Genomic DNA, 13550 nt, shown 5'->3' with positions numbered 1-13550 from the left:
GGATCTTTCTCATGATGAAAGCATAAGTCAATATCAAATGGAATTATCCAGTGGTAGGAATTAGAAAGGAAAAATAAGCTGTCAGAAACAAGTTAGTTAAACTCCAGAGCATATTGCTGCAAGGCGGTAGAGATCAGAATCATAAATAAGTGGGTTAAAAAGATATCTAGGCAAACTCCTTGGTGAAAGATGTTAGAACTTACAAAAATACAGAAATTTCCTAAGTTATAACTTCCTCAGAGCTGAGGAAGTTTATTGGGGGAAATATAAGTATATATCTTTCTTATATATATACTGAAGATGAAATTCTGAGTTTTGGCTCAATACCACTCTTGTGGTATTTCTTCCAAGGAAGCAAATGCTGCTTGCAACTTCTTGTACAGTTTGTTGTGAACATCTTTGTCTGGAAAAAAAATCAAGATAAGAAGTAAAATCTATCAAGTCTACTGAGTGATTTGTATGTATCTTGGATTGTAATTATAAGGAGACTTCCTGTATTTCTCTTCTGGGCATATTGTCATTTGCAGTTAGCTTGCAGACAGACTGACTCTTTGGCTTCGTAGAAGTTACACAGTTGTTGCAGTTTGAGCAGAGGACAAAGTTTGCCTTTGTTGTTGGACTAAGCAACTTCTTCAGCTGTTGGCAAGTTGCTTTAGCAGAGAACTGCAAGTTCTGTCTCTGAATGTGAGGAGTTTTAGTCCCTACTTTTACTTACAACTAATTCAAAACACTTTCTCCATTTTGCCATGTCAGTTTACATGCATAGAAATGTCTAAAGTATTACGTAAAAGAGCTCTAAGGTTCAGGCTATCCAAGTTTTGTGCAAACTCACCCTTTCTTTCACTCTTGACATGGGACAAGTACCAAATCACTCAAGTTATTCACAAGGGTGCCATCCCCATTTCTTATGCAGTGACTGCCTGGGAAATCCATCTTCTCTGGTAATGGGACTTGTCTCATAGTCAAAACCGTGGCAGAACAAGATCTTCCTGAGGCAAGAAAATTATACTATAAATTCAAGGCCTCCTATCCATAAAGTGTAAATTTTAAGATGTACTGTGAAATCAAATGTGTCTCTGGCATGTATTTCATAACTGAAGTAGTTGAGTGAAGTTTATTCATTCTATGTGGAAGGTCTGGACCAGAACAGCCCCAAAGCAAATGAACTGGGATTTGACTGCCTCTGTCCAGACTTGCAAACAGATGCTCAACAGGATGTCAGGAGAGAAGAGACTGCTAATTTTGTAATTAAAGGGAGTGTTTTGGAGAAATTCAGACCATGCCAGGCTTCAGTCAAGAAACTCACATCCTGGTTCCCATGATTTATACAAGCTGGGTTCAGATGAAATTTCTGGGTCACAGTGAGAAAGACTGTCTGATGATCAGAGAGCTTCAGAAATTTTCAAGTGAGGGAAGCCAGTCACTACATTGAAAGACTCTCAGAAGGCCTATGGGACTGTTGCTGAAGCTGATCAATTCCCTTTTTTTTACTTGTTACTGTGTATCTTGCATACTGTCGTATTTGACAGCCTCAACAGTTTACTGCTTGAATCAGAATAAGCTTACTGTTGTATGCAGACTGGTTAGCATGTAAGCTTGAGTGAATGCTTGAGAACTAATATGGTTAGTTTTGGTTGACTTAAGTTACACTGAAATCATTTTAACATAGTTTTCATTTAACTTAGGTAGCTGGAAACTGGACAAGAATGCCTTTCATGTAAATCTGTCCATGGATAAAGTTTGCATTTGGTTGGGAATAGGATTTTTTACCTTGAAAAATCCCACTGTTTCCCTCCTATTTTGCTAACAAGGAGCACATGGTTGTTACTATTCAGCAGAAGATACCTGTTGAACATAAAGCCCCGTTCTGCTCAGTAAGGGTACATCTGGTGTTACTGTTTGAAACAACACATTGAGAAATTTTGTTATAGGAAGCTTGTGTTGGTGGGTGTTTCATGACACTTGTTCTAAAGATTGCCATAGTCTTCTGTCTGAAATGCCTGAAATATGTCTAAAATACCACTCTCAGCCCGAGATAAGTAAAGTAGATGCATTTAAAATGCTTATGTGTGAAATTGAAAATAATACCTACTCTGTTTTGTGCCTGATGTTGTACTTTCTGAAGGGGTTCTTACCAACTCAGCTTTCAGATATAAATTTTCTTTGAGATTGCTTGGGGATTCTACTCAGGTTGTGATCTAACAACTCCAAGAGCTGTGTTGCTCCTTAACTTTTTGTGGGTTTTCCTGACCTTGTAAATACTGATATCTACTCAGCATGGTCATTTATGAATCCTTTCTACATGTGTGGTAACGAAGGCTAGGTAACAAAAATTCCAGGACTTCACTGTACTTGCTATCAGGCCAAAATGCACTTTTCTGTCTATCTGTATATGGAGCTAAAGCAATGATAAACAAATCCTGTTGAGGAAATAATGGATTTAGTAACAAATGCTTTCGGCTGTCTTTTGAGGGACACCACAGCAAATAGTGTTTATTTTCATAGTTGGAATTGTATCTCTTCAAATTTCTGTTGTGTTGTGGACATGCAATTCTACAAACAGGATTATTTGTTTCATTTAATCATACTTCAGAAAGAAATGATGCAAGATTTATTTGGAGGGCTGCAGGGCAACAGTCTGTCCTTGTTCATTTTAAGGTATTTGAACTTGATGTAATAAGCCAATCACCCCAGAGGAAAAAAAAGAATGATTAGGATGATATTAATGACTTATTGCCAATAGAGAATGGCTCTTTAAATTCTTGTATGGATAAGGACCAAATGAACAGAACTAGGATCTTTACAAACCCTGGCTTTTGAGAAAAGTACTAATATACAGCAGCACCCTATCTAGATTATGTAGTGTTCTTTTGCTTATATTAAAAGCTGAAAGAACTTTCTTTATATCTACAGATACTGGGAAATTTGGTCCTTATCTGGAGACTGGAAATTTTGTACTAGTCACTGGAGGTAATACATAATAGTATAAAAATAACACTTAGGTTCATGAATATCTTTGTTGTTATGTATTTTTTTATGTGCCTGAGTTCTTTAAATCTTTTCATATCTCAGTTCATTTAATGTTCTTCTCAGGCTTCATTTTCTACTTTGAAAACTGTCTTAGTTCTCACTTTCCCTTGATGTGCTCCCATATATGCCTTCAGACATCAGCAATCTGAAAGAGTTAGGAAAACTCCCTTCAAGTCCTGAAATTGCGTTGTAACTTTCCTGTTTGTATATTTGCATTTGCTGATGCACTTGACTGTACCAAGGCTGCTGATCAATGTAAATTTGGAAATTCTCATCCATCAGTTTGAGTGTTATAAAACTCAGCATAATAATTTGGTGAATATTTGATCATCTTTTCCACTTCTGCTCATTCTTTATCTGAATTGTTAATTTCTAATTAGATTTCAGGGATAAGTATTTCTACTCTCACTCTCAATACTTTTGAAACAATCTTCATAATTGTAACAAAAATGATCAGATTTCCTTTTGAGTTGATTTGTAGATTAGCTATCCCTGGTGCACTGTGCTAAGCCAGTTTAATGAGAAATCACAATTCAGTTGACAAAGACTGATTCTACAACTCACTGAGAGTTTCTCCTAAGCATGATAACTGCCACCAATTTCATTAGGATTTGACATTGCTCAGTTTTTTTTTAGAGATCCTCTAGAGTCGTTCTTTGTTTGTGTTTATACCATATTAAAGTAACTAGTCTAAGAATTGTAATTCAAGCTCCTGTATAAATATCTGAGAAGTGTCAGTAATAAATAGTCCTAATTAGCAGACAGAAATAAAGTAGTTTAATCTAAACTGCATGAGCACAAGAAACAGATGGGCTTAAGAGCAAATAATTCTCTTTTTCTATAACAAGCTCTTTTTTTACTTTTTAATATTTATCATTGCAACTGATTTTTTTATTTGCCAGAAGTGTTTTTGGTGAATTGCATGTTTCTTGCTGAAATGTTCCTAAGGAAGATGTGTCTCTTGTAGGTTGAATTAATCCAATTTAATTAATATTTGTGTCCAGGAAGTGAAAATCTTAATTTGCTTCCTTCCTATGTTCCTTTGGGGAACATGAGATTCTGTAAGTGTAAAGAGGATTTAGCTCTTTTGAACCAAACAAAACTGTTTTTTAACTAGACAGTCATAATTTTCTATCAATAATAGAACATTAACAGGACATAATATTAATAGAACATAACATATTAGAACATTAATATTAATAATAGATATTCAGTACAGCGTTTCTACATCTCATCCATTCTGACTCAGTTAGACCAATGTTTCCAGTGTGTGTTGAATTGCCATGCATTTCTATATAGTGCTGTGTATTTGTAAAGTAGGTCATATACTTCAGAAGAGCATTGGATTGATTTTGTGTGTAATGGAAATATTCAGTATGGCTCTTTTCAATATGGATTTTTTTTAATCTAGAAAACTGCGGTTGTGCATCCAGACTGTAACTCTCCGTCTGTATGGACACACTAAATCTGATCCATCTCAAACTATGTTGCCCATATGCAGCCTGGCTGTGCTGTGCAAAAGCAACAAGTCTTTGCCTGGGCAATAAGCTTTTTCCCCAGTAACTTCATTCTGTGCATATCTTAACTGATATTGAGTCTGCATAGGTAATCTGGGGACATATATGACAGTCCTAAATTAAACTGTAACTTCTTCAGCAGAAAGTTCCCCTGTACTCTGCATTTTGTCTGGTGGTACATCATCACCCAATCATGTTGTCAAAGTCAAAGAGCTGAGTTTAAAGAAAAAAAAATAATAATTTCAGCATCAGTTTCTCATCCTTCAGGTCAGTGAGTCTTGCTCCTCTCTCCCTCTCTAGCTATGAGAGCTGGGCAGCATGGGGCTGTTTTATATTCTGAATTGTCACAAATAGCACTTAGTATTCACTAAAAAGCTATTGATCTCTCTCCCTCAAGTCCTAAACCTACTTGTAAATCAGTACCTCACATTGAGTGAAGCACTGGAAAATAATAAGAAAGTCTGGATTCAACAGTTTCTCTGAAAAGATACTAGACCCCTTGCCAATGACCACTGTTGTTGACCTATGTCCCATCAGTATTGCAGCCCACAGACAGGGTTGCTGGTTTGATTAAAAGTGCTACCAAGTGAAAGATTCAATTTCACTTCGTACTTACATCCAAAATGACACGATATTGTTCAGGGCTTGACTTTGTTTGAACTCCCATCTGGCTGGTAAACTTCAAAGAGCACTGACAACTTTCACAGATCTGATACAAGAGGGGATGTCAGTGCTGTTACATAGGCACACGGTGGGGGAAAGAGGCACATTTCTGCAGTTTAGCTCAGGCTTGCAGATGCCTCAGCTAGCATCTGAGGTTGCATTGCAGTTGTAGATGAGCTTCCAGGGATAGCTTCTTCCTGAGCCTCCTCTGACTAGGGAAGAAACTTGAGGTCCTTTCTTAGTAACTGCTGCATGAAGCTGGATACTGTGGAACCTCTTCTCTCTTCAACTCTTATCTTTCTCCAGGAAGGTTATTCTTTTCAGACTGATTCAGATATGCTTTCAGAGGCTCTGAGAAGCACAGTCTTTTTTCAGACTGTATGCTTGTGACAGCACCTTCGGACTCTCCAGACTGCTTTGTGTGTTTTGAGAAGCTGATCGAAACACTGTTTTAGCCAACCTGGAGGCAGCATGTGCTAGTTCTTAGCACTCACTGCCTTACCTCTAGTTTGTCACTTCAGCCCTGCCTAGGTTACTGCAGAGGCAAAGAGGTGATTTGATAAAAGTGTGGTTTTCTGTTGCATGAAATCTGTCACCATGGCCTGCTTTGTACAAGAATGTTAAGTGATCGTGTATGCCTGAAGAAAACTCCCGTAAGAGAAAAATACAGTTAAGCTGTTCTGACCCAACTCCACTTGTCTCTTGTTCTCATGACTTCCACATTCTGAACCTGTTTCACTTGGGTGGCTTATATTAATACATCGCTTACTGATCAACGGGGCTGACAGGAAAAAAAAGTCAAAGAAAATGTCAGAAAACAGTGACATAATTCTGTTCCCAGCTGGAGAGCTCTTCTTCTATCTTGTCACAGTTAGAGACATGATATGGGTCACAGAAAACTCACTATACTGACAGTTGTTACTTTTGGGATTAGATCGATATTTGTCTATTTCCAGGAATTAATAGAACAACTGCTTGCAGGAATATATTGTAAAGGTGATTTTCTATCAGTGCAGGATGCTTCTGAATTTAATTCTGCTCTTCAAGATATCATTTACTTTTCTAATACTTAAAGCCGTGTGCGCTGCTCACAAGAAATCCTGAAGGTAAAGAGAAAACAGAAGAATACATGTTAAAGGATTAGACGTAATATGGATTGTGAAGTCTTATGTAAAACAGAAAATCGTATTTTTTGAGAGATGTTTTGCAAAGAAATTTCTACTTGACAGAGCATTTAAGTTACCTGTCACTTACACCTTGAGGATCAGCAGAGAAAACCTAATAATGCTTGCACTCTTAAAAATGATTGTCTTTGCAAAGCAGCTATCTTTGCAGCATTATCAAGGCAAAAAATGTCAGGTTTGTCATCTCCAATAGGTACTTTATGAAGTGCGAGAGGCTTAATTTCAAAGGACCAAACTGAATAGCATATGTTCTTTCTATTTCTAAATCCTTTTCTGCTCAGCTTTAGAGAAGGAAAAAAAAAAAAAAAAAAAAAAAAAAAGGCAACAGCCAAGTATTTTGTGCTGCTCAACGGTGAATGTTAGGAAAAAAAATCTTTAAAATGCTGTAAGACCAAGATCAATGTAAATACATAATGCCTTTATGTGTCTCAGTGTATAGTCACTATTAGTACAGGTTGATTGCCAGTGGGAACTCTTGTACATAGATACAGAACTGGGCAAGCTCAGGTCTTTGCTGTCCCTGAGTGAGATTTCAATTCCCTAATATGATGGCCCATTTTTGAAAATACTTTGTTGTCCTTGAAAATATTGTCACAGTTATTTTGAGTTTTAGTCCTTCTTATTTCCTAGCTAGACTGTCATATTTATGATTTCCTTTTCATTCTCATCCATTATACGTGCTAAAGCAAAGCTGCAGAAGCAAGGAGAGGTAGATTTGAGCATAGAGTGAAGTTCTATGATCTAAACTGTCAGAGAACAGGACCTGGAAGTAATGGAAAAGTTCTCAACCCAGGAAGAAAAATGTGCTGAAATCTACCTTTCTCCTTTGAACAGACTATGTGACTGTATGCTAGCATTAAAGCAAGTTGTTTTGCTGGTTGGAAGGTCTAGGAAGGATAGCATGGTATTGGCTAATTCTGTTTACTGCTGAGCACTGCTGCCCAGCAGAGCTGAATAGATATATCTTCTGTCAGTCTACAACTCTGAAAACAAAATTGCCAAGTCACTCCCACAGTAAATGGTTATTTTCTCTGCACAGTTAATGCAGTTATGTCAAACAGCTAGGAATCCAGGAACATAAAAACACTGAAACTGAAATCTTTCAAAGTATTTAGGCGAAAAAAGACAATGAATTTGGATTCCCTATCACAATGATCTTGAGTGTATTACATTTTTACGTAGCGTAATACAAAATTATTTCTCACTGTGTCTAGTAGAGGACATAACTCAGTATGGCCCTTTCTATTAAAGAGATACCTGCAGTTTATCAACAGAATCCTAGTTAAAAAAAAAAAAAAAGACAACAAAACTGATTGCTACATCCAAGGCTGAGATTTGGCTCCCAAACCAGTGAAGCTAAATGGAAAGATGCAGAATAATTTGAGTACTGAGAAGATGCTGAGAAACCCACAACAATAAATGATCTGTTCCACTTCAGTGAAGGAAACTGATTTCAGGAATATCTGGAGAGATAAATATGATTAACGGAATTTCAACTTCAAGTCTATTAGGAATCAAACTTTGGACTGACAGCCACTGTTTGATTGTTTTCAACTATTTTTTTTTTTTACCATCTGATTGATGTCATTTTTTATCAATTTAAATTTGCTCTGCTGAATGGAATTTTACAAGACAGAGACTCTCCATCACAGCAGCAAATACCTTGGCTGAAGATAAGATGATCTATTAGAGAAGAGCCATATCCAAAGGTATCAGAACAGCTGTACTGAGTTTTTTTTTCTAGCTTAATAGGGAATTGAATCTATTTCAGCCTAGGGACAAAATACTGTATCACTTGTATTTGAAGAACACAACTGCAGAACATTTGCTACAATTGATCATTTACCGCTCCCTTTTCTAGCTTTAACGCTCTCATGTCCCCCCTCTTGAAGTCTGGGTTGTGTGAACAAAATGCAACTGAGTGAAGTTTTGCCAGTATCTTTTGCACAGCGTCCCTTTAGAGTGCACTTAGCATCACAGATACAGAGAGCAGAAAAGGAAAATGTTCTGCTTGGTACTAGTTCTACAATGTAATTGGAGAACAAATGTAAAATTTATTTTCCAAAAGAAAACAAATGCCAACATCCAGTGGCCAGAAATTCAAGCACTGCGGGTTGAAATTATAAATTATAATATAGGGAAAATGCTCTCCTCGGACTGTAGAAAAGGAGTAATAACTTTCCTTGCCACTGCTCAGCCAAGTTATCTTTGAAGAGGTACAAAATTACTTTCTTAGGAGAGATCTAATATTTAGATTACTTGCCTGTGTTTCCCCTGTTGATAAGCAGATGATCACAGAGGGCAAAGGTGAACAAATGGATTAAAAACAATACTGCACAAGTAATGTTGCATGCACTAGTATTACATGCTTCACTGCATCTTTGGTTATTCATTCTTTACACCAATCCTCTGGGACGAAATCAATGAGACATTTTACGTTATGCTTCAAAGTCATCATAATTGTTTGTTTGGAAGCAATATTTCTTTTCCCCTTTTGTCAACCAAGCAATTTGCTGAAGTACCCAATTTTGTAACAACAGACAGGAACAGAGACAGCAGCTTTTTAAAAATAATAATTTGAGGAGAGGAAAACCTGAAAGTGACAAAACCGCATGCTGGAGTGCGGAGTTGTTTTTAACATGGAACTCTCCCCAGAGGAGAATCATAATGCAAAAAAAATTCCCAATAGCACTTAGTTCAAAAAAACATCAGCGTTAAGCATTATTTATAATATCTGTGTGACAACAAGGTGTCTGCATAATTAAAGCATCTCAGAAGATTTGTTCAGCAAGACATCCCACTGTCAATTAGCTGCTTGGGTGGTCAAGTCTTTGTATAAAAAATGCTGAATATTATTTCTTATGAGAAGAGCTGCACTGTCCTTGACCCTTTCTGTCTTGCCAATGGATGTTGCTATGTTTTTTTGAACTGTATTGCCTGTACCTGAAACTGTGTTTTTTCTGAATCCCTGAGTTTTAAGGATAACCACTTAAAATTTATTTGGTGTGATGTTTGTATTTGGACTAACATCCAGAAGCCCTAACAGAGGTTGAAAAGCAAGTGGTTCCAGACATGGTGCAAACCCTTGGTAACAAGCTTCTCTTCTTGTGCTTTTCTTAAGATGTCAAAGTGCTTTATTGTGAGCACCAGTCCATCTTGTATGTGTGGTAAAACAGACACACAGTAGAGAGGTGATTCCCTGTAGTCAGCCAGGAAGCCAGTAATATCAGTCAGGGAAGAAATGAGGCTTGAATATCTGGCAAGGCTTTGTTCATGCTGGCATGCCCAAAATCCTATAGTATGAAACTAGGAAAAGCCATGTCAGGTCTATTTCTGCAGTCCGTGAATCTGAACCCACAGCCTCCTCACTAATTAAGAGATTATTCAGAAATGGCTTTAACTGGAAGCATATTAAAAAAAAAAAAAAAAAAAAAAGGCAGTAGAAGTATATTGTTAACATCCTTCTGTCAGAGAAAGATCCTCTGGGGATGCTACTTGGCTGCTTGTAAGTGTATTTAACATAAAGCAGAGATGATTGAAAAAAGTAGCTTGTAGCCCCCTGGGGCAGTTTGCCATTCACAAGGATATAGGACAGCGAGCAATACTGGAAGGAGATGCTGAAGACAGCCATCTCCATGACGGCCCTGCAGGCAAGAAACTGCTTGTGTGTATTCTGAATATGATTTGATGATTAGATCTTTTAGCACTTGTCAAAGCCACTTATTTACAACTCTTATTAAATTATTTTGTATGCTCTAGTATAAAATAGTTGTTTCTTCAGATTTGATGAGGTGCATAACACTGGAATGCATTTTAAACACTGCATAAATGCAGAGACAGTGGAGATGTAAGGCCAAATTCATTAATGGCATTCTATTGAGTTCAGTGAGCTTATCCCATGGATGATATTTTCACGTATTCTGTAAAATAGGTAAGTATTTGACTAAAATTAGCCAAATCCTCCAGAGCCTAATGGAGCACTTATGGGCTCTGGCAACTTAACCCAATGTTTAATTTACACTAATCTAGCCAAGACTGCAGAAGCATGAAATATACTCTACAGGGAGAGCACTGCTCTTTGAAGTTAGTGGCTTAATTCCCATTGTCTCTGATGGGAGCAGAACTGGGTTTTATGTGGCATTCACTCCTGTTATAGTAGACAGAAATCTTTTTATATATGAATTAATGTGGCCTGTATTTGGGGAAATTCCAATCTTCTGAATTTACTGAAATCTTGTTAACTTCCAGGAGAGCCTGCGCAGCCGTACTTATGAGTTTTGCTCTTATGCATGTAGATATAATGAACTGAGAACCTGCTGCTTTCATTTCTCTGTGTGTGTGTGCATGCACAGACAGCTAACAAGCTAGCTAGCTGGTAAAAAAAAAAAAAAAATGGGAGAAAAAAAACGAAATAGCTCTGTGTACAGCAACATGAAGTCAACTGACACATAATCCAATCTATTTTTGAGGTCGATTCTGTAAGTACCAGCAATTCAAAATGGATTATTTGATTGGGTTCACCTTCCTTCAGTTGCTCACAGCTTTGAGGTCAGCTTATCCTCTGCACTGTGATGGTCTCGGACAAGTCCGCAGTGATGTTGCTGGCTGCAGCTGTCCCAGCTGGGCAAGGGCCTGCAGCCAGCAGTGGGCAGCTGGGAAGTGGTTATGGAGCTCTCTGTGTGCAGTTCTTCAGCCAGATAAGTGACTGTTTCAGTTTATCCTTTTGACAGGAACAGAGGTTTTCTATTTTAGACGGTCACAAAAGGTGAGCACGTAGTGTTTAGGGGGAAGGCAGCTCAAGCAGTGATCTGGGCACTGAGAAACAGGGAAAAGGAAGAAAAAGTCTTTGAAATGATCCCACTTAACTGCCAAGTAACTATTATCATGGCACAAACCCAAATTGATATGCTGCCTCCACAACACTTTGATTCACTCCTGTAGCCAGGTGCTAAGAGTGCCTGTAATAATACAGGGTGATACAACAGAGAAGCACGCAGAGGGGGCAAGCAAGCAAGACAGTCAGAAAGCAAGCTGTCTACTGTGCAGGCAATGCAGATACTTCAAAGAGCAAGGAAATCTTTTTCAAGGAAGTTCTTGTCAGGAGCTACACTAGAGTTTTCTGTGATGTTAATACCCTCTGTTCCTTTCTCCCACTAAAAGGAACTTTTGTCCAGGTGCGGAGACTTTCCCCATGATGGGGTGACAAATGATCCCTGATTCTTTCTGTTTTATTCCAGTTACTTGCACATTTCCTGCTTTTCTCATCCTATGGCCACTACTTCTTGGCAGTTCTTGTGAACTGACAGTTCACAGTGGCAGAGCCACTAGTCTCAGTATAGAAGTGCAGACAGGTGCATGAAGGGTTTATTTCAGTTCTAAGAAGCAACATACATTCCCACACCTTGATTCATTCCCTTAATTCATCTGAAACCTCAAGCATCCAACAAGACTATATATAGAGAAGAGGGACTGCTGTTTTCTTTCTGCATCTTAGTTTCAACACTTTCTGCCAGTGAATGCTCACAGCAATCTACTACTAAAGGAATCACTACTGCTTTTAGAATTTCCCAAGCCTATTACCTCTAGGCTACATTATAATAGGCTACTATCATCTATTACTCCAGCAGTTTCTAGTATTTACCTTAACAGCTCTCAAGTCACACCTGCCTTTCTTATACCTAAGGTGCAGCTCGAGGCAGGTGAAACAAAATCAACATGGAAATTCTAGAGCTGCTCTCTTTTCTCCCTCTCACTGCTAAGCTAACATGAGAAGGATTGCTGTGGAAATGGATGAGGCAAAGTCTCATTCAAGAAAATACTGTGGGCAGGTGATAGGGGAGATATGGTCATGGGAATGCTAATGTATCAGCCCTGCTCTGCAACTGGTCCAACCCCCATTGCACTGAGAAAATTAGTTTGTATTTAATTCTGCTGATGTAGCAAACGAAAGCAGCAAGTCAATTTATGGTAGAGGATGGAGAAAAAGAAGTGACCTCGTTTATTAATCCTGGGAGAGATGGGACTATATTAACCAAACCTTCATCCTCCATGAATGAATCAATTTACTTCTTACATCCATATCTTGATTTTTGACTCTCACAGTGTGGGTTTGCACATACTGCAAACTTTCATGGTATTCAGATTCCTGATAGGATTTCCACATGAAAATGGACACGATTCCAGTCTGCTCCTTTAAATCTCCACAGGTGATCCGTGCTTCAGACAATTTATGGCATGTAGTCGGTGTAGCTGACTGCTTTTTTATTTTTATTTTTTTTAAATGTTTTATTTTGCATATTCTAAGGCACTTATTGTATCTCAAAGCCTTTAAAGAGAGTACATTTATCAGAGTGCCTTTGAGATGATTGCAACTACAGGAGAATCCTTTTAATTGGGAGATTGCATAATACGATATTAAATCCTAATGCACAGGAACAAAAAGAGCAGAAATAAAGGAAATAACCTGCAAAAAGAGAATGTCATGAATAAAAAAGGATCATAGCTTGATTATTGTTGTATTTCATCTTAATCTTACCAACACTTAATCTTTATATCACATTTTATACACTAAAATCTAAGGTTTGGGATTTCTCTGTCACCTTCTCATGCACACTTCAATTGTATATATGCAGAACTGTATAAAAGGTCATTTTGGGGTTTCCAGTGTCTGCCTCAAAGGCCTGGCATTACCACACCTTCAGGTTAACTCATTGAAGATATTATGATTAACCAGTCCTTACTCTTTCCTCTTTTTGAGATGAACAAGTAAGTTTCTGCTAAAAACTTGGACTAAACTTCAGGAACAAAACACAGCTAAAGTCAGTCTGAGTCCTACCTAATTTTAATGGATGTGTCATACTGCTACGAACTTCTCTGCTTGGCAGCAGTCAAATACTTCCTCAGTAAGGCCCAGCCACTGAAAGCATTTATCTCCACAGGTGTGGCTTCCAATTAAAAATGCTGTCCCAAAATAGATTCCAAAGAATGCATTAAAAAAACCCACACTTAATTCTACTTGTAAAGGGACCTAGCAAAAACAGTGCTTACTGACTGCAGAAAACACTTTCACCTTCATCATACTAATTAATCCCTGCAGAGTCCTGCAAAATCTCACCTTTATTGGTCCTCTTATTCCTACTGTGTGACTGTAGCTAGA

Source organism: Phasianus colchicus, chromosome 13 (genome assembly GCF_987193195.1).
Source record: "Phasianus colchicus chromosome 13, bPhaCol1.hap1.1, whole genome shotgun sequence".
Taxonomy (NCBI): domain Eukaryota; kingdom Metazoa; phylum Chordata; class Aves; order Galliformes; family Phasianidae; genus Phasianus; species Phasianus colchicus.
The sequence above is the reverse complement of the archived record's forward strand: the minus strand, read 5'-3'. Positions refer to the sequence as shown.